Source organism: Urocitellus parryii, chromosome 7 (assembly GCF_045843805.1).
Source record: "Urocitellus parryii isolate mUroPar1 chromosome 7, mUroPar1.hap1, whole genome shotgun sequence".
In the NCBI taxonomy this organism is placed as follows: domain Eukaryota; kingdom Metazoa; phylum Chordata; class Mammalia; order Rodentia; family Sciuridae; genus Urocitellus; species Urocitellus parryii.
The window spans coordinates 130,126,620-130,153,210 of NC_135537.1; the positions used below are offsets into that span (position 1 = coordinate 130,126,620).

At 42.5% G+C, this 26,591-nt stretch overlaps 1 pseudogene; it reads left to right on the plus strand.

Moving 5' to 3' along the window:
- The first annotated feature begins 19,391 nt into the window (after positions 1-19,391).
- Positions 19,392-21,476, plus strand: LOC113183976 (protein farnesyltransferase/geranylgeranyltransferase type-1 subunit alpha pseudogene; annotated as a pseudogene).
- Positions 21,477-26,591: the final 5,115 nt, after the last annotated feature.

Genomic DNA, 26,591 nt, shown 5'->3' on the forward strand with positions numbered 1-26,591 from the left:
TTGTATTTTTAAGTAATTTAGCTGTGTGTTGGAAAAGTCACTCCCTAAGATAAACCAAGGTATATCTAAGGACTGTGAACACCCTAAGGGTGCTGAAGAGGACAGGTCGAAGACAGCAAACAGAGGAAGGGGTCTCCAGAAAGGAGCCAGGGGTGGAGAGGGACACCACAGGATAAATGTAGGGTCCTGGGGCAGAGGAAGCACAGGTCTCCACCTGTTACAGGTGTTGATGAACAGTAGCAAAGATGGAGCAAGAAGCAATAAAGCAGCCCAGGTAGACACCAGAGCACAGCCAAGGCGGGGGGCAGATATGGCAGGGTGTATTGTCCTGGGCGGTGGGTACAAGGGTATGTCCTTCGGACCAAGGGAAGGGCACAGTGCAAAAAAAAAAAAAAAATACCTCCTTCCCTGTCAGCTCAACAACATCTTGGCCCCAAGTCTGCTAGAGTATGGGAGGACCCAGGGGTCAAACTGATGAACCTTTACTGAGAACTTGTTCTAGGTTAAATTATATGTTGGATCCAACTGAGGTCTTTGTGTTTGTCTTGAAGGAGAGAAGGAAACTCATTTACTAAGGGTCTGTTAGATGCCCATAATTTTATATACACTCTGTTTTAATCCTTAAAATAACCTTACTGGGGCCAGGTGTGGAGGCACACACCTGTAATCCCACCAATTGGGGAGCCTGAGGCAGGAGGATCACAGGTTGAAGGCCACCTTGGATAACTTAGTGAAGTCCTGTCTTAAAATAAAAAAAATAAAAATGGCAGGGGATGTAGCTCAGTGGTAGAGCACCCCTGGGTTCAATCCCCAGTACTAGAGAAAAAAAGAACTTATTGGGTAGGGGGAGATAATTATGATTTTATAGATGAAGGGACAGAGTCTTAAAGAGATCGATTTAACGAAGGCCATTCTTTTTTAAAAATTTGTTTAAATTAGTTATACATAACAGTAGAATGCATTTGTGTACTTTGGTATACCCTATATAAATGGGATATAATTTCTCAGTTTTCTGAGTGTACATGTTGCTGAATCATATTGGCCATTCTTAATTAAATCAGTCTTTTAAAGAGATTGATTCAGTTATAGCACAGTGGAGAACAAATTGGAAAGCTGGTTGGTTCTTCTCTCTGGCTCCAATGCTCTGGTGAGTCCCTTCACCACATGATCCAAGAGGGGAAATGAGATGGGTTTATTGTTACGCATAGGGCAGGCTTGGTCAGCTTTGCATACAACCAAAATTATGCCTCTTTATAATATTCAAAGTTATTGTTCAGATGGTCAGAACTGTATAACTATGTAAGTTATACATGTTATACAGTTTAAAAGTTTATACCTGCTTCCCAACCTCTTGCAGAGAAAGACCTGGACAATCCCCTACATCGGCCAGCAGGCTCCATTTATATTGCTTTATTTTTTTTAATATTTATTTTTTAGTTGTAGTTGGATACAATATATTTGTTTTATTTATTTATTTTTATGTGCTGCTGAGGATCGAACCCAGGGCCTCGCCTGAGCTAAGCAAGCGCTGTAAGGCTGAGCCCCAGCCCCAGCCCTATGGCCTCACTTCTGACACTGCCACTAGAAAGAAGCTGCAGCTGCTGAAAATAGGTCCTATGCAGCCTCAGGCTGCCTCTGCCATGGCTATGCTGTTGTCCCTCTGGGTCTGGCTATAGTTTCCCAAGGCTTAATGGGAAGATAAACAGGCTTTTGACTCCCCTCATGCCCTGCTCAGCTTTGGCCCCCTAAGTCATCAGGGTGCCTATGTTTTGAGAATTTCAGCTTTTAAAAACAATGTTAGTCATTTAAAAAACCGACACAAAAATTTGTACATATTTATAGGGTACCATGTTATGCTCTGATACATGTGTACACTATGAACTTCAGCTTTTTGACTGCCAATGACGGCTTGTTCAGAGAGTACCCCATTCCCTCATGAGTATTGTTGATCAAATGTGTCATTCATTCCAGCAGCGAGGGAGGCCAAGGCAGGAGGATTGCAAGTTTGAGGCCAGCCTCAGCAAATTGACAAGGCTCTAAGCAACTTAGCGGAGACTTTGTCTCAAAACAAACAAACAAACAAAAACAAAAGCAAATAAACAAACCAAAACCAAACCAAACCAAACCAAATCAAACAACTAGGGCTGGGGATGTGGCCCAACAGTTAAACATCCCTAGGTGCAATCCCTGGTACCAGGGGAAAAAAAAAGTGCCATCCATGCCCTTGGGCTCTTGAGGGGTAACACTTCAGCTCATATCCCTGCTGTAGGGTCCCCCAAGCACACCTTCTAAGCATCTGTCTGGTCAGGAGGCATCTTCAACCTGGTCTCCACTATGAACTCTTCCAGATCTTACTACTGATACAGGGTCCTGTGGACTGTTTGTGTCCCTCTAGGTTCATATGTTGAAGCCTTAACCCTCAGTGTGATCACACTTTAGGAGCTAGTTAGGTTTAGACAAAGTGCTCCTGTGATGGGATTAGTGCCCTTTTAAGAAGAGAAACTGACAAAAGTATACACACATTCTCTCTCTCTCTCTCTCTCTCTCTCTCTCTCTCTCTCTCTCTCCCCCGCTTTTTCTCTGTCCCCCTCTCTTCACCACGTAAGAACACAATAGGAAGGTGGCAGGTGCAAGCCAGGAAGAGCCTGGATACTGAATCTGTGGGCACCCTGATCTTGAACTTCCAGCCTTCAGAACTATGAGAAATAAATATTTGTGTTTAAGCCACACAGCCTGTGGTATTTTGTTACAGTAGCCTGAGCTGACTAGACAAGGGTCACTGGTTCTCCTCCTTTCTTGACATGATGGGTTCCCCTTGGGCAGTGTTGTACCCTTTCCTGTCAGCAGAAAATGAGCCATTTCTGTTTATCAGGGAGGTTCTAATGACATTAAACCTAAAACAAAACAACAACAAAAATTGGGGGGCATCTCAATTTCTTTGTGACAAAGAAGTTCTTCGGCTCTTGTGAGAAATGACACCTCCTGCCATTAGCCATCTCTGTATGCCTCAGGGGAGGGCAGTCTTCCCAAATCCCCGGAGTCCTGCCTCTCTGTTGGGGCAGGCAGTGCTGGCTCCTACTTAAATAGCCAAGGGGAGCTGTTCCCTGCTTCTAACAAAACAAGCATCTCTTGCCAAGAACAATGATCTCTTGCCAGGTCATTTGCTGACTTCACCCAAACAGGGAAGTTGTTAGCAACTTTTAACTGCCAGCTTGGATACATAAAACAAGTCGAACTTCCTGTTAATTCGGCACCATATTTTATCATTAAAAAGTTAACGAGAAGAAAAGCTATTGCTAGCCTAGGCTACAGGCAGGCCAGGTGGCCCGACTCCCCAGGGAGGTGAGGCAGGGGAAGGGGGACTCCTGGAAGGATTACATTCAGACTGACTCAGGCTCATCTGAGACCCCGGGGATGGGATACTTAGGTAAGATGGGCAGTGCAGTCCAGAGAGGGTGGGGCTTACAGCAGGTGGCGGCAGGCCCCTCGGATTGGCCCTGGAGGTGGTGGCTAGCCTCCACCCGACCTTCACCACACTGACTAGGGGGTTGTGAGAGCCAGGGCAGAAGGGCAAGCAGGTCACCTGCCTCCTGATCTCGCAGAGGCAGAAACAGGGAAAGGGCAGAAGTGCGGCCATTCTCTCCGTCTTCCTCTGGGCTCTCCATTCTCAAGTCCTCATTAGCCCGGGGCTCCAGCGCTGCGCTCGCGAGCCAATTTGAGCACTGCAAAACCAGTTTTGAATCTCAGTGTCAAACTTGCAAAATGAGGCTCTAAAATCTGGGTGGGTGAACATATGCTTGCCTCAGACTTTTAAGGAGGCAGTTTGTCAAGCGAGCAGGCTGCTGAGATACCCGCGGGGTGGCACTGGGAGAAATCAGCCCAGGCGACTGCGACCACACGCGCGCAGTGATTGGTTGTTATGCCCGAAGAGAGCGATCCTGCTTCTTACCCTTGCTTACCGGGTCCCCCTTCCTAATTTAATTGAGAGAGGGGACGCAGAGATCTGTTAGAGGGAAGGCGTGATTACATCAAGCACTCTTTGGTAAAGTAAAAACCCAGAGGGCCCTTGTCATCCATCCAACTCTTACAAACTTGGAGCTTAGAAACGTAACCAACCTGTTTGCTGAACTTCAGCTCCGTTGATCTGGGATGAAAGAGATACTGCCACTTTCTGAAGCCAAGCTGCCTTGATACCTTCAGGGTCTTTACAAACTTTACTCCAAGAGAACCTTCAAGGGTATATGATTTGAACCAGAAAAAAGTTAATAAGCTAATAGAAGAAAATGATCACAGGAAAAAGTTGCTAAATTTTTCTTTTAAAAATTTCTAAATTTTTAAAAGTTCATTTAGTGAACTTTTTTTCCCCCCATAAGAATGATCTCTTCACTGTTGAATGTTCCACTTCTGCTATTTGGAGAGAAGCGTGATACTATTGAAAAAAGGTTGAAGGTGGTGGGGATGCGGGAGAGTCGGGCTCTGCAGCTGTGACCACACGGTGGTGCTGCCGTCCTGAATGTGTTGGCAAGTGAGAGGCGGAAGAACAGGAAAAAACCCTAATTTTAGTAGTGAAAGAATAAGCCCCCCCCCCCCAAATGCGAAGTGATGCTTAATACCTATTTCAGCAATTAATTTGGTGGTAAAATACTCATACCATAAGGTTTACCATCTTAACTCTTTAAGTATACAGTTCAGTGACATTAAGTTTATACTGTGTGCCAGGTCCACGAGTAATCCCAGCAATTGGGCAAGCTGAGGTAGGAAGATTGCAAGTTTCAGGCCAACCTGGGTGACTTAGTGAGACCCTTTCTCAAAGTAACAAAGAAAAAGGGTCAGGGATGTAACTCAATGGTAGAGAGTCCCTGGGTTCCATTCCTAGTACTGAAAAAAAAGTTTATGTTGTGCTACCATCCACATAATTCTTTTCATCTTGCAAAACTGAGACTCCAAACCATTAAAAATAATATTCCAGGGTTGGGGATATAGCTCAGTAGGTAGAGTGTCTCACATGCACAAGGCCCTGGGTTCAATCCCAGGCAACACACACACACACACACACACACACACACACAAAATCCATTCTGCCTCCTCCCAACCCTGGGTAACCACCAATCTACTTTCTGTCTTTATACGGTTAACTACTATAGGTAAGTACCTCCTATAAATGGAATCATACAGTATGACTGGCTTATTTTACTTAGTATAATGTCTTCATTGCTCCTGTTGTAGCATGCATCAGAATTTCCTTCTATTTAATGCTGAATATTATTTCATTATACCTATGTATTATATTTTGTTTATTTATCTGTTGGTGGTTGCTTCTACCATTGGCTATGGGATATAAAATATGTGAATAGGGTGTACAAATACTCATTTGAGTCCCTACTTTTCTTTTGGGGATATGCCTATAGGTGAAATTGCTGGATCATATGACAGTTTTTTTAAAAAATATTTTTATAGATGTTGATGGATCTTTATTTTATTCATTTATTTATATGTGGTGCTGAGAATTGAACCCAGTGACTCACGCATGTTAGGGAAGTGTTCTGCTGAGCCACAATCCAGCCCCATATATAATAAATTTTTTGTTGTTGTTGAGGGGAATAGGGGATTGAACTAAGGGGCACTCAATCACTGAGCCACATCCCCAGCCCTATTTTGTATTTTATTTAGAGACAGGGTCTCACTGAGTTGTTTAGCACCTTGCTTTCACTGAGGGTGGCTTTGAACTTGTGATCCTCCTGCCTCAGCCTCCAGAGACACTGGGATTACAGACATGCACCACCAAGGCTGGACATATATGACAGTTTTAAAATTTATTTATTTATTTATTTTTTGCAGTGCTGGGGATTGAACCTAACACCTGACACATGCTAGGCAATTGCTCTACCACCAAACTACATCTCCAGCCCTCTTTATAAGTTTTTTTTTTTGAGAAACAACCATACTACAGCAATTTTTAAAATAGTTACGGCGGAACAGTCATCTACTACATACTTTTTCAGTCAACAATATATTATACAATATATGTGTATAAGATGTTGGGATGTTGATTTTCAATTATATCAACTAGTGACATTTTGACTGTTTTAGTTTGTGTAAGGATGAATGATGTTTGCGCAATGATGAAATTGCTTAATGATGTAGTTACTGGAATGTAACATATTCCTGTTAAGTGACAAATGACTGTATCATATATATATATATATATATATATATATATATATATATATATATGATATATATCATATATATATATCATTCATATATATATATATATATAAGTGACAAATGACTGTATCATATATATATATGAATGATATACATACACACGTATCGATATACAGAAACATGCACAGGTCAAATGTTGCAAATTGAACACACATGCAATCAGAAACCCTAATCACAGACTAAGATTGTGGCTCAGTGGCAGAGTACTTGCTTAATATGTGTGAGGCACTGGGTTCGAATCTCAGCACTGCTAAATAATAAATGAATAAAATAAAGGTCCATCAACAACTTTAAAAAAAAAAGGAAATCATAATCAGACAACAACCCAGGGCCCCAATGTGCCTCCTTCTAGTTGTTACTCCTGAAGCAGGCCAGAGATCCCCACCCAAAAGACCCTTGCCATAATTAAGCTTCTCCTCTTAGATCAGCAGGATGTCTGCAGAGGTTATTGTGGTTGGTACTTTCCTCTTTCTTCCAAATGCTTGGTTTACACATCAAAGGTGTGACACAGTCTGTAAGCTTGTTGCACAAAGATATTATCTCTGTTTTCTTGGTAAAGACTTATAAGACCCCTTGTTTGGCCTCAAAAAGCATTTTCTTAGAACTCAAAGAAAGGAAAAAAAATATTTTTATGTATGCCTCCAAATCCCTCCTCCTGCTTTGTATAAAGTTCAAAGAATTTCCAAAATTTTTATTCAGAGGAAGAATTCTTAGGGCAGAGCCAACTGTGAACCCTGCAGTCCATGAACCTGCTTCCTGAAAATTCCCTGGGTGTCCAGACCTCTTCTCTTCTACTTTACTCCCTCTCTGCCTTCTAACAGCACAGATCAGTTGTGCCTGTTTTCGTTCATAAGTAAATGCAGCTGTGTCATGTGTACTGCTGAGTCGAGTTTCTTTTGTTCATTACTATTTGTGAGACTCACCTGTATTGTTGCCTATGGTTGTAGATGGTTCACTGTCATTGCTGGGCAGTATCTCAATTGTGTGACTTTACCCCAAAAGGATAAACTAATTCTATCTGTTCTGCTGCTGATGGGCATTTGGATAGTGACTCACCTATTCTGTGCTATTTTGAAAACATTTTTGTGCATGGTTTTTGATGAAGATATGGATGCATTTCTGTTGGGTAAACCTCTAAGACTGGAATCTGGAAGTCTAGATTTAGTAGATACTGCTAAAAAGGTGTCCAAAGTGATCATTTTATATCAGAAATGGAAGTTCTGGTTCCTTTATATCTTTGCCCATATCTTTCCTACCATAATAATTTTAAGGTATTGTTTCTTCAAACGAAAGTCGTTAAATCAACGAACATTTCTTGAGAGCCTAGGTGCTGTTCTAAATCGTGTGTTCTAAATGTGCTAGGTGCTCTTCTAAATCATGAGATGCGGCACTGAGTAAGGCTGTCTGAAATCCCACTTCTCAGTGGCCTGTGATCTCCAGGATACAATAAGCAGAATGTACTTGTCAGGTGCCGATGGGAAGGGAGGAGCCATGGAGATTAGACTCAGGAGAGCTCTTGGGGACCCCTGATTGAGGTTTCGCCTCCCTTTCTCCACCAGTGACTTGTACTTAGTCCTAGCAGGATGAATAGTTACAAAATGCAAAAGATTGTAAAGCTGGTGGCAGAATTGCCTTGTTCCATGCTTTTTGATGAGTTGTTTCCTGAGCCTTTTCCAATGTTTGTGTCCAAACACCAGCCTTCATTCATCTTGGCTTTAAAAGCCAAGGAGGAAGGGAATCTGGGTGAGTCATGTGCTGGGTCCCATGAAGGGTATTAGAGAATGAAAAAGCCACGACTCGGGCTTGGAGGATGTCCCTGTGCACAATCTGAGAAGGAAGACAGTGCCTCAAACCAGTGGTAACAGACCAGCAGGGAGCTGGTGCTGAGGATGGCCTAGAGATCTCTGCTCTGCGAGTCAGGGAAGGCTTTTGAAAGAGAGTGATTCAAATGAGTTTTCTGGAAAATGAACTGGAGGTCACCAGATGGATGACTGGACTGGGATTCCAGGGAGGGAGAAACTTGTTCTAAAGAATGAAGAAGTAACCCATGTGTGATGGTGCATGCCAGTAATCCCAGCTACTTGGAAGTCTAAGGCAGCTACTTGGGAATCTGAGCCAGACTTTATGACATTTTAAATTCATGCCTGTCCCTACCTGGGAATGAAAGCAACTAAATTATAATGTTATATTGTGTGCATGTATGAATATGTAAGATTCACATATTCACGAATATGAATCCCACTATTATGTAAAATTATAATGCACCAAGAAAAAAAATAAAATAAATACATTTAAAAAAGGATACATATTCCTTCAACACAGAGTATCCATACCACAAAAAAGCCCCAGGTTACATGGATTTTATAAACTAGTCAGGGAGAACTAGGCCTCAATGAACAAGGTCAGAAACACCGCAGATATAGGAAAATGCAGAACTTATTAGATGAAGACAAGCATGGTATAAGGTTTGTTCAACATATGAAGATCAATAAATGTAATTCATCACATCAATAGTCTTAAAGATCAGAATCACATGATCATCTCAATCGATGCAGAAAAAGCGTTTGACAAAATACAACACTCCTTCATGTTCAAAAACACTTGAAAACCTAGGAATAATAGGAATATACCTCAATATTGTAACAGCCATCTATGTTAAGCCCAACGCCAACATTGTTTTAAGTAGAGAAAAATTGAAAGCATTCCCCTTAAAAACTGGAACAAGTCAGGGATGCCCTCTTTCACCACTTCTATTCAACATAGTCCTGAAAACTCTAGCCAGAGCAATTAGACAAATGAAAGAAATTAAAGGGCTACGAATAGGAAAAGAAGAACTCAAACTATCATTATTTGCTGACAACATGATTCTATATCTAGAGGATCCAAAAATTCCATCAGAAAACTTCTGGAATTAATAAGTGAATTCAGCAAAGTAGCAGGATGTAAAATTAACACCCCCAAATCAAATGCATTTCTGTTCATCAGTGACGAATCTTCTGAAAGAGAAATAGAAAATCTACCCCATTTACAATAGCCAAAAAACAAAACAAAACAAAAACAAAAACTAGTGAATCAACCTAATAAAAGAAGTGAAAAACCTCTACAATTAAAACTACAGAGCACTAAAGAAATAAATTGAAGAGGACCTTAGAAGATGGAAAGATCTCCCTTGTTACTTGGATAGGCAGAATTCATATTGTCAAAATGATCACACTACCAAAACCATTATAGAGATTTAATGCAATTCCAATCAAAGTCCCAATGGCATTCCTCACAGAAATAGAAAAAGCAATCATGAAATTCATTCGGAAAAATAAGAGACCCAGAATAGTCAAAGCAATTCTGAGCAAGAAGAGTGAAGCAGGAGGCATCACAATACCAGACCTTAAACTATACTACAGAGCTATAGTAATAAAAATGGCATGGTATTGGCATCAAAACAAACATGTAGACCCATGGTACAGAACAGAGGACCCAGAGGCAAACCCAAATAAATACAATTATTTCATACTAGACAAAGGAGCCAAAAACATACATTGGAGAAAAGATAGCCTCTTCAACATTAGTGCTATAAAAACTGGAAATCCATATGCAGCAAAATGAAATTAAACCTCTGTCTCTCAGCCCACAAAACTCAACTCAAAGTGATTGAGAACCTAGGAATTAGGCCAGAGACTCTGCACCTAATAGAAAAAAAAAAAAAAAGACCCAAATCTACATCATGTCAACTTAGGACCTGACTTCCTTAACAAGAATCCTAAAGGACAAGAAGTAGAATCATGAATCAATAAATGGGATGGATTTAAACTAAAAATCTTCTCTCTGCAAAAAACAAACAATTAATGAAGTGAAGAGATAGCCTATAAAACGGGAGCAAATTTTTACCACACGCACATCAGATAGAGCACTGATCTCCAGGATATAAAAAGAACTCAAAAAACTTAACACCAAAAAACCCCCCTACACAACCCAATCAATACATGGGCTAAGGAAATGAGCAAATACTTCACAGAAGAAGATATACAATCGATCAACAAATATATAAAAAAGTTCAAGAGAAATGCAAATCAAAACTACTCTTTAAGATTTCATCTCACTCGAGTCAGAATGGCAATTATTAAAAAAAATCAAGCAACAATAAGTGCTGGTGAGGATGTTGGGAAAAAGGTACACTGATTCATTGCTGGTGAGATTGCAAAATGGCACAACCACTTTTTGGAAAGCACTATAAAGATACCTTAGAAAACTTGGAATGGAACCACTATTTGACCCAGCAATCCCACTCCTCTGTCTATACTCAAAGGACTTAAAGTCAGCAAGCTACAGAGATGCAGCCACCTCAATGTTTATAGCAGCTCAATTCACAATAGCTAAACCGTGGAAATAGCCTAGATGTCCCTCAAAGATAAACAGATAACACACACAATGGAATATCACTTAGCCTTAAAGAAAAATGAAATTATGGCATTTATGGGTAAACGGACAGAATTAGAGAATATCATGCTCAGCCTCCTGAGTAGCTGGGATTACAGGTGTGTGCCACCTCATCCTGCCTATATACTTTAAATCATCTCTAGATTACTTATGATATCTAATACAGTTATGTAAATTGCTGTACCACTGTATTATGCAGAGAATAATGACAACATAAAAACTTTGTATCTGTTTACCATAGACACAATTCCCTCTCCTCTCTTTTTTTATGGTGCTGGTGTTACAGTGGCCACTCCTTTGCAAGTCCTCCTTTATAAGGTTACATCTCCTCCCTTTTCCTTTCTGCAAGATTATTTCCCCTTCTTGCCTTTTGCAAGGTTAAGTCTTTCACTTATGTCTGGCATTGTAAATCCTAAAGAAAAGCCACACCTAAATGATAAAAATGTTAACTGCTAAATAATCTTTCTTAGATTTACACAACCCAGAATATCTGGTGAGCTTTAGATAACATTAGAATATGTAACACTTTTTTTTTCTTTAGTTCTGTGCTTCAACTAACACTAAGTACATAAATTGTCAGGAGGTTTAATGTACAGAAAAATAATATGTCAACATGTCAAGTCAATCTGTCTAAGAACTACAGGTGTCATTAGGATTTAGAGTCTTTACTTGGGCCTGCAAATGCTCAATGAGCCACTAAAAGCAGAATTTAAAAAAGCTAAGCACCTCCATCTCCATTCTGCATCTAATTCCTTTGCTCTGAGTTGACTTGGATCTAGGAACAACAGGTCTGGTCAATAAAGCATCTTGTAATGAGCCCGAAACCACTTGCTAGGCAATAGGAACTTTCTTACAGCAGCTGATAAGACCCTGACAGATGGATCTTAAGATGATGATCACCAGAACATAGTTTGGCAAAGACTGATTGACCATGTGTATTTCTGGTCCCCTTGCCTGTATAATCTAGGAGCTCATTTCACCACTATCCCTGGAGACAGGGCTACAATGCTTGATGTCACCTTGCCTTACAGATATGACATGTTGATTAAAGTTTCTTTCCTGCTTTCCATTATTAAATTTTTTTATTTTTTTGGGGGGGAATGACCAGATCTGATTTGTCGGGACCACTGTTGGGTTAAACATTAATCAGTGCATAGGAAAACTAGCAGTGAGAGAAGGTCTCTAAAGAATGCAATAAGGAAGGAAATGGAGACGGGGAGCTGGCCACTCCCCTTACCTTCAATCTTCAGGTGAGAATCTAAACAGAGTGACCCTGGTTATAAAGTAAAGGAATATATTCATAAAACATCTGAGGAAATCCACTTGTGCAGTGGGCAGGCAACCTATCCTGTATATTCACCCTGCTTTGTATCCTGGCCTGCCACTGCTAAGGAGTAAGTAATAAAATGTCTAGAAACCTCTCCATTGAATCCTCCAACTTCATTCTTTGGGATTGGTAAACCATATTCTCCAGGTGCTTATAGCCCTGGGGTTGAACAATTGCAAAAGTCAGCAGGATCCCAAATGACATGGGAGAAGAGATGTCTCTGGAGAAGGGTCCAAGGAATTCTCTCAGGACCAGCGAAGTTCTTGACATATGTGAAGGAAAAGAATTTCAGCATCAGCCAGACAAAGGCAAAGGCATAGACAGACATTTATTGAGGAAGGTAGATTCGCATTCAAGGGAGAATTTGGGCTGTCTCAAGAGTAAAAAGTAGCCCTGCCTTGGGCTGGGGGTCCAATATTTATAGAAGGGCAACAGCAGGTGCTGGGCTGCATGTGGGTCCAGGGTGGGGTTGCACAATTTTGCACCAGTTTCCCTGTGCTTGTGTATTTCCCTCATTTTACAAGGGCATGGGCCAAGGGTGAGTTGCTCAAGATTTACAGCTATGCTTTCTACATCTCAGTGGCTTGTGGGTGTTTCCTTTAAAAATTAACTATGTCTCCTTTTTATCCTAAATTCCTATCTCACACACACACAAAAATGTGTTGAGTTGACTCTTGAGTCAGGAGAGGGCATGAAGTCTGCAGGGGAAATCCCAGGCTGGCCCCAATCCCTGATGTGATCGGAGGTGGTTTCCCTATTGGAGGGGTGGGACCATGATGTGAGTGTGGAGATGCCCTGAAAATGTAAAGAAAGGTGCGTCAAGTGTTGGGAGAGGGCTGGGGATGTGGCTCAAGCGGTAGCGTGCTCGCCTGGCATGCGTGCTGCCCGGGTTCGATCCTCAGCACCACATACAAACAAAGATGTTGTGTCCGCCAAATACTAAAAAATAAATATTAAAAAAATTTGGAAAAAAAAAGTGTTGGGAGAGCATCAGAAGTGGTCTCAGTAAAGTGAAAGGAATCCAGGTAGCGAAGGTGCTCTTTCAGCAGTGGCCTGGCTCCTGTTGCATTAAAGTTAGTCACAGGGGACACAATGGTGCATGCCTGTAATCTTAGCGGCTCAGGAGGCTGAGGCAGGAGGATTGCAAGATGAAAGCCAGCCTCAGCAACTTAGCAAGGTCCTAAGTAACTTAGCGGTAACCTGTCTTGTGGGAGGCGGTCTCGCTGAATGACTGGCATTCTCCTTCCTGTGATCAGAACAGGCTCTGTGTGTCACGTTTGTAGTGACCTCGATATTGCTGCAATCCTTGAATTAGCAAAATGTGTCTTCAGTCATAGGCATGGCTTCCTGCAGCCCCAGGGGTCAATCGAATTACTCTCACCTGTCCTTGTTACCCTGCCCCTCTGGACTTTTTTTTGGATGGAACATTCTTAAGAATGAGGGTCCCCCCAATAAAATCTCACTTCCGAACATGCTATCTCTCTTGCCAGCCTCTGGTGACTTTCCTCACTCTCCCATTTGAGGAGCTTGAGGCCGAGAATGGAGGAGCAATCCTGAAGCTTGATTTAAAGGTAAAGTGTGTGTCTGTGTTTTATTTGGCGTCCCAGGAAATTCACACGAACCACCTTAAGTTCAGCTGCCCGTGCTGGTTGCGGGTGGCACTATCTCAAAATAAAAAGTGAAAAAAAAAAAAGGGCTGAGGTTGTGTCTCAGTAGTTAAGCTTCCCTGGGTTCCAGGGCCAACTGGGAATTAAACACTTAGGATCAGTTCTATAGAGCACAGGAAGAGTTAGAGTTAAAACAGGAGAGAGAGAGGCTTGTTGAGCACAGGCTGAGAGTAAGGATGTGCTTTTACAGCATTTAGAACTTACAGATGATGGCCTATAAGTCATGTTAAGCCTTAGGCAGAACTGAGGGGATGTTGTGGGCCTAGAACCCATATTAGGGCATTGGCGATTAGTGGAAACAGGGATCATCAGGCGTGGGATCCACTCAGAGAGTCCACCAGTTCCAGTGACTCAGAATCTGATGTGGAGGATGAAGATATAATAGAAGCTAGACTGGTAATGGTCCAAAAGTTAAAGACCCAGCAGGAGCAGCCTGAGGAGGTGGATCCAGATCTGCTGCTGCTCCAGAGAGATATTTACATACCACCATGAGTCTGTATACCCCCCATGGAGCTGGTGGGACTGAGGTCCAAATTCAGACAGAAAATAAAAGAAAGTATACTGACATGGCTACTCCAGTTGTGGAGCACTGGAGCAGATGGGATAATGTTGAATGATATAGAATTGTCCAAAGAGCCAACACTTTTATGCCACTGCTGCTGCTGAAAGTGTTGGGTCATTAACTAACTTGACTGCTTCTTGCCACTAGCAATATATGGCCAAATTCTGGAGATATTGTCATGCCCAGAGGTACTTGGCTCTATGGAAAAACTACAGAGCTGTTTGCAAGGACTGAGAATGAAACATGCTATGCAGGTGCTGCCTTTCCCAGGACCGACCGCATGACTTTACTCCCGGGGATGAGGGATGCAGGGTTTCCCACATCCCCTCCATCCATTTATGGTGCCCTGCTATCAATATTATTCCCATTAGTAGGGCAGCCTCTCTAGCAAGCAACATTATTGACAGCAAACCTAGGAGAGACAGGCAAACTGAGGCAGAAAACAGGAATCCATAAAATCCAGCCCAAACTAGAAGGACCTCTCTGAGTCTCCTGTAGATGGATGTGAGTAGATTTAATAGCGGAGGGAACAGACAGTTTTAGTCTTGAGTTCCCTGAGACTAAAACACTCAGGGTCACTCCAGGGGAACTGGGCTGGCACAAAATAACCACACAAGAGTCAGAGATACCTTTTTCTTTGGGGTTCTGTGACGGCTCCTCTGACCTTAAGGGGAAAGAGAGAGAGAGAGAGAGAGAGAGAGAGAGAGAGAGAGAGAGAGAGAGAGAGATTGCACGCACATGTGTGCTGAACACTTTTATTGAGGAGAAGCCATTCAAATGAGGCAAGGGGTCAGGCTTCAGGGGGATGAGTCTAGCTTCCTGATGTCTGCTGTCAGCAGGTTGACTGGCATCTAGGAAGGCCACATCCAAAAGCAGAGCAAGAGAAAGGGACACACAAAGTGTTTCCATGGAATATTCTATCCCAAACAGGGTAAAGGGGAAATATCACAAAGGAACAGGTGAGTGCAGCTCAATCCATGGGGCGACATGCCTGCATCTGAAGATTCATCCTCAAACTTCCAGGACCAGGGCAATGTCCAGGTCACTACGAGATGTAGTGATGGTCAAAGACTCTCTGACTCAGGGAAGGAGAATGCAAATCATTCAGACTGTCTGTCCCCCAAAACAGATAAACAACCTAAGTCCACCCTGGCCCGGTTATGAAAGCAGTTACCAGAGGACAAAGGTTTCAGCCATTACCTCTCAGTAAGGAAATAAAAGATAATCAGAAAGGCAGAATAGACTCCTACTCCAAAAAGAGACTGAGACAAGCTGCTCCTGTTAGGAGATGTAATGAAATCCGAGTCCACAGCTGCCTTTAAGGAATCTTTGAACCCTTAGGTATTCGACAACTAGGGAAAAGGTCAAGGTTTAGGAGTCCAAGCCATGTCTCTGGACGGGAGATCATATATAACACTGGCAATACACTCTTCTTCAAAAAATGTTCAGAGAGTAGCAGCCTTGGTGGACACGGAAGCTGAGTGTACATTGATATACCGTTATCCTGACAAATTCTCAGGCAGGTTAACTGCTATAAATACATACGGGAGGAAAACAGTAAGAGTCCGAGCAGTATCGTGACTCTGAAGCTTAGACGCCTGCCACCCACCCCTATCTGATGTTCATAACTCTCATTCCTAAATAAATAATAAGTGTTGATATCTTGTGGGTAAGGCATTTATCCCACAAGATATCAACACGTATTATATACAACAAGGGAGTTTTCTTTGTGTTTCTGGGAGATTAATCATGTGTCAACTGTAAAGCAATATTAAGAGGGCATGCTAAACACTCCCCCACCCGCTTAAATTATTGTCACCAAACAGTATCAGCTCCCTGGTGGCCATTAAGCAACAGAGACCTGGGGCTGGGGTTGTGGCTCAGTGGTAGAGCTCTTGCCTTGCATGTGTGAGCCACTAGTTTGGGGATCCTCAGCAATACATAAAAAAAAATAAATAAAAAATGAAGGTATTGTGCCATCTACAACTAAAAAAAAAAAAGAGAGAGAAAAGAAAGAAAGAAACAGAGACCTTGCTGCATGAATTGTCTAAAGTAAACCTAATTCACCCAACACACAGTCCTTTTAACTCCCCTGTGTGGCAGGTAAGAAAGTAGGATGGAACTTGGTGCAAGATAATGGATTATAGAAAATTAAATAAAATAAACTGATTCCTTTACTTTGTGCAACCATTCCTGACATAGCCACTATTCTAGAAGGGCTAATTAGGAACATCTCACTGTGTGCTGGACCTTGCTAATGCCTTCTTCATATAGATAAGTCCTGGAGAGTCAGGACCCATTTGCCTTCAGGTAGGAAGGCTGATGGTAGACATTTACAGTGTTACTTCAAAGATACATCCATTGCCCCACCTTGTGTCATGGCATGGTAACAACCCTGCTGACCTCCACTAACAAAAAAGTGTTTACACAAAGATCACATCAGATTCGCTTTCAGTGCTCAATAAAGCTACCCCCGTACTTTGACTCATTTGCAAGGGAGAGGATGGACCATAAACCTGACAAAGTACGGAGCCCTGGTTTATTGGTTAAATTTTTGGGTACTGTTTGGTCAGGAAAGACAAAGGTTATACTTTAGGGCTGTAATAGATAAAGTCCAGGCATTTCAACTTCCCAACACAGTAAAACAAATATAAGAACTTGTGGGGCTACTGGGTCATTGCAGGACTCTCATTCCTCATCTGGCTCAGTTATTATGACCCCTATATAATTTGTGTAGGAGGAGTACAGTAAGGGACTGGATGTCAGACTGAGACAGTTAATCAGGCCAAACAGACACTAAAATAGGCACAGGACCTTGGGACACATGAAGACCTGCTGAGCTTGTGGTCCATGCCACTCTGGACTTCTGTGGATGGAGCTTATGGCACTGAATTAAAGGATATAAGACCCCTATTGGATTTTGGTCACAGTTATGGAAGTGGGTGGAGGAACATTATAGCTTGTTGGCAAAACAATTGTGTGCTACTTCTGCTGCCCTTCCTGCCACAGAGTCCATCATCACAGAAACCAGTCAAGGTTGTACAACTGGTAAAGCTAAGGTGGCTGGAGGAAGCCCCAGCAGAAGAAATGGTCACTTGGCTACAACATGGATATTGCATGTAGGTCAAAAGATGACAGCTGATACACACTGGGGGTGTTATGCCAGATTTGTGGGACCCCAATAGACCTCCAGGAGCCGAATCCAATGCAATCACACAAGAGTCTTTACTGCAAACTCGAGCCTGGACTCACAACAATTCCCGAGGCAGTGGTCCCAGGGAGTGAGCCTGGGTCCTTTGTCCAGTGTGATTTTATAGGTTTTGGGGGGATACTCTATGTGTCACAACATCACACAGCAAATCATTCCATACCGTGGGAAAGTCATACAACAACTCTTAACGTTCAATGGTGGAACAGGTTGGGTAGGGGTGATTGGTTAGTACAAGAGGGGGATTCATTTGAACTGATTGGTTTAGGCCAGGAGGGGTGTATAGTGCTAAACTACATGGTTTCCCAACATGTTATCAACCACCATAAACTACTGGGGGGTCATCTGGCATCTCAGGTATTTTCCCTGTCTCATGCTGATTGGAGGTTGCTAGGGGGGTTGCTATGGGTCCTCACCTAGCCTGACTGAGTCAGGGACACCTGGCGCCGGCAGACCTCTCCTGTTATTTACAGACAAACAACTCAGCAGGATGAGTATGTGCTTAGGAGTGCTCTGTGGGTTTTTCCAAGGACAAGGGTTATGCCCCCTTCCTTAGGACAGGCTTTGTTCTGAGGTAGAGGCTGATTTCTCAAAAATGGAGTCACATTAGTTTTTCAGAGGTTGCTTATAAAGATATCTGGTGTTGTTGCTGAATGCCAGGACTGACTTGCCTGCTCTCAGCGCTACCCAAGATGACTGGATGCCCCAAAGAGCATATTAAATGAGATGATGTCCCTCTTCAGCGATGGCAGATAGACTACATTGGCCCTCTCCCATTATCAGAAGGGGCTGAATATGCACTGACTTGTGTGGACACAGTTATAGACGTGATGCAAGCCTGTCCCAATCAGAAGGCAACTAACGGAGAGTGACCAACGAACTCGCTTCATACAACAGTGGGCTCAAAACTAGGGCATATTTCAGATTTTCCACTTGCCATACAATCCAACAGGAGTTGGATTAATTGAGAGAATGAATGGCCTGTTGAAACAAGCCTGAAGGACTGACAGTACCTCTATGCTGCTTATCTGCCTGAGGCACTGAGAACACTACAGGAGAAACCCAGACCTCAGTGGCCTGCAGCCATTTCTATGTTCTCTTGACCATGGCCATCAGCATTAAGGTTACAGATACAGAGCACTTCCACTAGACATTTTCTTAAATCAGTGTGGGGCATGAATAACAACTTACTGTTGCCAGCTTCTTGAGACATCATACCAGAGACGAGGAGCATTTGATGGCTATGGACTGTACAAGTGAGCCCCCAGTGGTTTGCTTGAATATCTAAATTTACATATAAAGCCTACAACATTGGAAACCTGGCCCTCAAAAGTACAGGTGGTGTTACCCTCGGGTGTTGAAGCCAGATTTAAAGTTAGGTATTCAGTGTAGTTAGGTAAATCGGGTCTAATATCGAGTGAAATCTACAATGGAGGCCATGCTGAGAATGACTCAGGGAAAACACAGGAGGACTCATGGAATGTTAATGAAGTCCCAAAGAGGCCCTAGGCCAAAGTCCACCTCAAAGACGAGTTAACCAACAGCCCCAACAGATTTGGAGATAGCCCATCCCAGAGAAGTGATAATCCCATCCCAAAAGGTGATAATTTGGCCCACCTGTGTCCCACCCCTCGGGCCTTCCAACCTACATTCCATCACCAAAACTATAAAAAGGGGAGACAACCCAATTTCCATGGATTCCACCTCTTGGGTCCCCTTCTTCCTCTGGGAGAAGTCTTTTCTGCTATCCTTTAATAAACTTCTAATTTCTACTCTGACCTTGCCTCGGCGTGCTTCTTTGGTGTTATTCTTCAACATTGGGGAACCAAGGACTCGTCACCGGTCAACAGCGGTAACAGTGTCATCACACGAGGTACACTTTGTATCCGTTTAAGACAAGTTACATATTACAGAATTGTCTTGTTCTTTTTACACTCCTGAAGTACAGATAGACTGGTGTGGTACATGTGCCCAGGTAAGCCTACTGAGCAGGCTACTTTAATAGCACAAGATCATCCAGTAGCCTTTACACTATCTCATAGAATTGATATGCCATTATTATTATTTTTTAAATATTTATTTTTTAGTTGTAGGTGGATATAATATCTTTATTTCATGTTTATGTGGTGCTGAGGACTGAACCCAGTGCCTCACATGTGCTAGGCGAGCATTCTACCACTGAGCCACAATGCCAGCCCCCTGATATGCGATTATTGGTATCTATTAAACATTTGTCATGTTCACCACAGGTTAACAACAAGTAACCTGTTCCTGGATTGGGCAACGGAAATTGCACATCTCGCCAGCCAGACTGACTGCTGGATCTGCTCAGAACTCCTGTGACTGCAGCATAAGAACTTCCCTGGATAGGCCACAAATGAGATGGAGTGTAGCTGGATGGAACAGAATTGGATTAGGACATTTCTCTCAGGCTTGAACTCAAGGGCCTAAACCAATTAATGCTACCTTAATTACCTTAATATGCTTTCTAAAAAGTCCCTGCTCTTTGTACTTTGTTGTAAGATATGGATGCAGGGTGCTTGCAGAAGATGTGGGGTGGTGTGAGAATGGGAGGGACAAGAAGGAGTTTCTGAGGCACTGAAGGGGTGGCGTGTTGGGTTAAACACTAATTGGTGCCTAGGAAGGCTTGCAGGGAGATAAGAACTCTTAAAAAATGTGGTAGGGGCGGGGTCTCTGCCACCACCTCCAAAGTGCAGCAGCTGCTGAGGGGGTCTGAGAGGCTACACAGGGTGGTGAGCCTGGTCAGCTGGAGCAGTCCTCGGCCCTAGCTGCACCCACCGCCACCCCAGCAGCAGCAGCCGCAGCAGCAGCAGAAAGAAGGGATGGCAGCTGAGGCCCGAGGAGCAGTGACGTCCCCTATGGACGAAGGGTTTCTGAGCCTGGACTCGCCCACCTATGTCCTGTACAGGGACAGAGCAGAATGGGCTGATATAGATCCAGTACCACAGAATGATGGTCCAAGTCCAGAGGTCCAGATCATCTATAGTGAAAAATTTAGAGATGTTTATGATTATTTCCGAGCTGTTCTACAGGGTGATGAAAGAAGTGAACGAGCTTTTAAGCTTACGTAGGATGCTATTGAGTTAAATGCTGCCAATTATGCAGTGTGGCATTTTCAGAGAGTTCTCTTAAAGTCACTTCAAAAGGATCTACATGAGGAAATGAACTACATCATTGCAATAATTGAGGAACAGCCCCCAAACCGTCAAGTTTGGCACCATAGGCAAGTATTAGTAGAATGGCTAAAAGATCCATCTCAGGAACTTGAATTTATTGCTGATATTCTTAACCAGGATGCAAAGAATTCTCATGCCTGGCAGCATCGACAATGGGTCATTCAGGAATTTAAACGTTGGGATAATGAGCTGCAGTATGTAGACCAACTTCTAAAAGAGGATGTGAGAAATAACTGTCTGGAACCAAAGATACTTTGTCATTTCTAATACCACTGGCTACAGTGGTCGTGGTGTATTGGAAAGAGAAGTCCAATACCCTCTGGAAATGATCAAACTTGTACCACATAATGAAAGTACATGGAACTATTTGAAAGGGATTTTGCAGGATTGTGGTCTTTCCAAATATCCTAACCTGTTAAATCAATTACTTGATTTACAACCAAGTCACAGTTTCCCCTACCTAATTGCCTTTCTTGTGGATATCTATGAAGATATGCTAGAAAACCAATGTGACAACAAAGAGGACATTCTTAATAAAGCATTAGAGTTATGTGAAATCCTAGCTGAAGAAAAAGGACACTATAAGAAAGGAATATATGGGGCTGGGGATGTGGCTGAAGCGGTAGCCCACTTGCCTGGCATGCGCGTGGCCCTGGGTTCGATCCTCAGCACCACATAAAAATAAAATAAAGATATCGTGTCCACCAAAAACTAAAAAAATAAATATTAAAAAATTCTCTCTCTCTCTCTCTCTCTCTTAAAAAAAGAGAAAGAATATTGGAGATATATTGGAAGATCCCTTCAAAGCAAACACAGCAGAGAAAGTGACCTCCCAACAAACGTACAGCAATAACACCATCCGGAAAAACGTTTTTTTTTTTTTTTTTTTGAATTTTTTTTTATTATTATTGGTCTTTCAAAATATTACATAGTTCTTAATCCGGAAGAACTTGATGGAATGCTTTTATTTTTTTAAGGGATTCTAATGAGGACTTTAAAACTAGAGCGATCATTCCCTTACCTGTGGCCTAAATATGCATTGCACAGGTATTGCTTTTTAACAAGAACTAAGTGTGATGTTCTTTGGGTACTGCTGCTATTCAGATTAGCTCTAAGAAATTTGATTCTTTTTAAAGTAAAGTAATTGGAGGGGAGGGGGAAGAAAAAAAAAGTCCTATAAAGGAACTACTACTTTTGTAGTCTTACCAACATTTACTCTAATCCCTTAGTATCAACTCTTCCCTAAAGGATTTGTATCAGTAATGACTACACATAACTTGTATGTAATGGATTTGAGGTAACTTAAATTTTGGCTCAGTAAGCAGGGGAGTACAGCTGTTACATTAGAGCTGCTATGCTACACTCACCGTATCTTGCTTTCACAGTAACCAACTAATGCCAAAAGAATGGTTTTATAATAAAATTACAGATGTATTTTAAAACAAAACAAAACCAAAACAAAACAAAATGTGGTAAGGGAGAGATATGGAGTCGGGGAGCTGGTCACTCTCCGTATCCCCAGTCTTTAGATGAGGATCTGAACAGAGCCATCCTGGTTGTAAAGGAATGCACTCATAAAACAGCTGAGGAAATCCACCAGGGCAGTGGGCATGAAACCTATCCTACGTATTCCCCCTGCTTGTAGGTGTAGTGTGGCCCTCCACTGTATCTTGGCCTACGCTACCAAGGAGTAAGTAATAAAATGTCTAAAGCCTTTCCCTTGAGTTCTCCAGGTTCTTACTTTGGGATTGGTAAACAGTATGCTCAGGGTACTTGCAGCCCTGGAGTTTATTTATTTTGAGACAGGGTCTTGATAAGTTACCCAGGCTGGTTTTGAACTCGTGTTCCTCCTCAGCCTCAGCCTCCTGGGTTGCTGGGATTACAGGTGTGTGCGATCGTGTTGGCTAAGCAATGTTTTTGAATAAAGTAATTGCCATGAATGAAAGAACAAGTCCAGCCCCCTCTTCCTGGGCCTGGGGCTGGGGAAGAGCTGGATTTGGGGAGAGTAACTCTCCTCTGACTCCTCCTTCCCCAACACATGACTCGTTCTCTCTCTCTCTCTCTCTCTCTCTCTCTCTCTGATAAGAGTAATCTGGGTGTTACACTGCAACTGGCTTGGAAGGCTGAGGCAGGAGGCAGGAAGATTGCAAGTTAAAAGTCAGCCTCAGCAACTTGGCAAGGTCCTGAGCAACTTGGTAAGATCCTGACTCAAAATAAAAAAATAGAAAGAGCTGGTGATGTGGCTCAGTGGTTAAGTGCCTGAGGTCAACCCCCAGTACCAAAAAATAGAGTTGTATGTTCCAACTATTATGGGTTGAATTATGTCTTCCACAAATTCATAGGATGAAGTCCTGATCCCCAGTCTTTCAGTATGTAACTGTATTTGGAGATGGTCCTTGAAGAGGCAATCAAGGTTAAATGAGGTCACTGGAGTAGGCCTAATGCAATATGGCTGGTATCCTCAGGAGATTACTACACAGATATGCAGAGAAAAGACCTTGTGAGGGCATAGCAAGATGGCGGCCAACTATAAGCCAAGGACAAAGGCCATAGAAGAAACTAAGACTGCCCAGATCTTGATCTCAAACTTCCAGACTTTGGAACCATAAGAAAATTAATTTCTGTTAAGTACCAGTCTGTGGTACTTTGTCATGGCAGCCCTCACAAACTAAAAATCATGCTCATTCTGGACCAGATTTGTGGCCTAGGATAGCTCTGGGGTCAGTGACTGTAGGACCCTGGATGTACCCTCTCTGGGCACCAGTTTCCTCTGCATGGATGGAGGCAGGTGGTCTGGGACAGCCCATGCCCCCTATAGCTGGGATACTGCATAATTCTATGATTTCCATCTTTAATTTTCCATCAGAATATTCTAACAGAACTTCCCCACAAATTGATGCTTAACAAATATCTGCTGTGATACATGAGTAAATGAACAAGAGAGAGACAGAAAGGGGACTGATGGGCGAGAGAGAGGTGGAGGCATAGACTAAGGCAGGTAGATGGAGGAGGACAGACCAGAGAAATGGAAACAAAAAAGAGAGACCAGGGAATTCTCTAGTGATCTAGGGATCTTTGATTCCTCCAGGGCCCCAACTCTTCACTTTGTTGGAATTGACCTTGAATTGGGTTGTAAGTAAGCATGGGGTTAGGGGCTGATGGAGGGGTTAAGCCTGGAGCTGGGATCAGGCTAGGACTGAGGTCAAGATCAGTCAGGAGGTTGGGTTAGAGGAGTAGAGGGGGATGGGGTCATTTTGACTTTCCTCTTCAGGGCGAATCTCCCCACTTGCCCCTTTCTTGGGTTCCTCATTTTTGGAACATAGGAGTGGGTACATGTGGCTTTCTAGAAAGGGCCAGGATCCCCTTTAACCCATGTCTCCTTTCACTTCCTGCACTTAAAAGTTCTCCAAATTGGTGGAATCTCCAAATCTCAAACCAGGAACTCATTCTTCTGTTCCAATCCCCCAGATGGAGGCTTGGACCTTCCTATGGGGCTCTGCAGTAGGGTCCCATTTTGATTTCTGTCACTTCCCAGAGGAGGAAACTTAGGTCACACACCTGAAGCTGGTATTGGTGTGTGTGAGGGCCTTTTCTGCAGCAATTAGAGGAGATGAGAAGGAGCAAAGAAACTGATTTTTTACTGAGCACCTATTATGAGACAGACTTTATTTGAGGACTCAGCATTAGACACTTTTCCTTACATCAAGCCATTAAATTTCCACAAGAACAGAACAAAGTAGGTATTATACCCACTTTCAGCTAAAGAAACAGAAATTCAGAGATCTTGAGTAACTTGTCCAAACTGGTCCAAGGTCTGGACTCTGGCTGGTCCAGAATTCCAACTTTGCTTGACTCCAAAGGCCTCACCTACCTTCCAACAGGGAGTCATTTTTAGATAGCTTGGGTCTTCTTTTTTTTCCTGGGAATGGTGCTGGGCATGCAGATTGAATGGTGAGGAAGGTCATCCCTGAGTCAAGGATTATGCAGCCCATAAGAGGAGAGAGATGTATAAACAGATGATGAGAAACAAAGGCTGAACATTTCTTCATGCAGTGCCTGTTTCTTGGGAGCAGACCACCCTCAGGTCCTTTGGAGGTACTGGTGATTTGGGATTGAACAAGACATAACCCCTGATTCCATGGTCTCTGCTATCAACTATGTTCAGAAAGTGATAACCTAAATATGTAAAATACATAATATTAATATCTTAAATGGTGATTTAGGACTGGGGTGCTCAGTGGTAGAGCACTTGCCTAGCATGAGTGGGGCCCTGGGTTTAATCCTTTGCGCTGGAAAAAAAAATGATGAGGGGTGGTATGGAGAAGAGAGAAGGAGGACCAGGGAGAGGAGAGCCAGGTAGAAGGATGGAACATGGGTGGCTGGGCAGAGAATGCCACCTCTTAGTTCATTGGTCTCTTAGGCTGGCAGCAGTAGAGCTGCAGGTGTTCTTCCTTGTACATCTGCTTGACAAGAGCAGAGTCCCGAGGGCTGCAGTTGTTCTTGGCACAGGTGGTACATTCTCTTAGGTGGCTTATCCTGGACCTCAGCCCCTTGGCAAGTGGACTCCAATGTCAAGGTGTTTTTGATGTCTTTGGGGATGTTTGTGCACAGAAAAGACTATTCCTTGTTACTCATTTTTATAAAATTTATAGTAAAATTTTTAAAGTATATTTTAAAATTAGTTTTCTTAAGCTTCTTCTAATTTTGCTTACAAATGTGATTTTTCTCTTCATAGATTAAAAGTTAAATAAGAGCCACCAATTTGACCTTCTCATTACTGCATAATAATGCAAGTTAAAGTCACAAAACTCTTCTTAAATAATCAGTCCCATTTATCACACATTTAAATGCCCCCAAACATTCTAAACTGAATTTACACATACACTATATTTTAAGTAATTTTGAATGCCTGGCTTAACAGGAAAAACTAAGTAAATAAATTAAGAATCATAATGAATCTCCAGGTCTCAAATGTTCCAATACTGTTCATGAACATAATCAAATTATTTCATACTTTAAGACTGAAACCAAGTCTAAAATCAAGTACTTGATTTTATGGTTTAATTTGATGTTACCAGACTAATTTCAGACTTTTAGTACAATAAATATTCTTACACATTATGGTGCCAAATATAGATTACTCTTAGCACACATGTATTAATGCCATGTGCTTGCTTGATTTACTTTGTCATCTATTTTTAAAATTTATTTATTTATTAGGTAGCGGGGATTAAGCCCAGGGGCACTTAACCACTGAGCCATATCCCAGCACATTTTTTTTTTCAGTTGTTGATGAACCTTTATTTTATTTACTTATTTATATGTGGTGCTGAGAATTGAACCCAGTGCCTCAGAAGTGCAAGGCAAGAGCTCTACCACTGAGCTACAACTCCAGCCACTTGCCAGCACCTTTTTTTTTTTAAAGAGAGAGAATTTTTTAATATTTATTTTTTAGTTTTCTTTTTTTTTTAAGAGAGAGTGAGAGAGGGGAGGGGAGAGAGAGAGAGAGAGAGAGAGAGAGAGAGAGAGAGAGAGAGAGAGAGAGAGAGAGAGAATTTTTAATATTTATTTTTTAGTTCTTGGCAGACACAACATCCCTGTTTGTATGTGGTGCTGAGGATCGAACCCGGGCCGCACGCATGCCAGGCGAGCGAGCTACCGCTTGAGCCACATCCCCAGCCCTCCCCAGCACTTTTTAATATTTTATTTAGAGACAGGGTCTTGCCGAATTGCTTAGTGCCTCCCTAAATTGCTGAGACTGGCTTTGAACTTGCAATCCTGCCTCAGCCTCCCTGGCTGCTGGGATTATAGGCATGTGTCACTGGCCTGGCTGTCATCTATTTTACTACTACTACTACTATTAATTAATTAATATTTTTTGAAATGAAATCTCACTATGTTTGCCCAGGCTGGCCTTAAACTATCCTCCTGCCTCAGCCTCCTGAGCATCTGGGAATATAGGCAAATA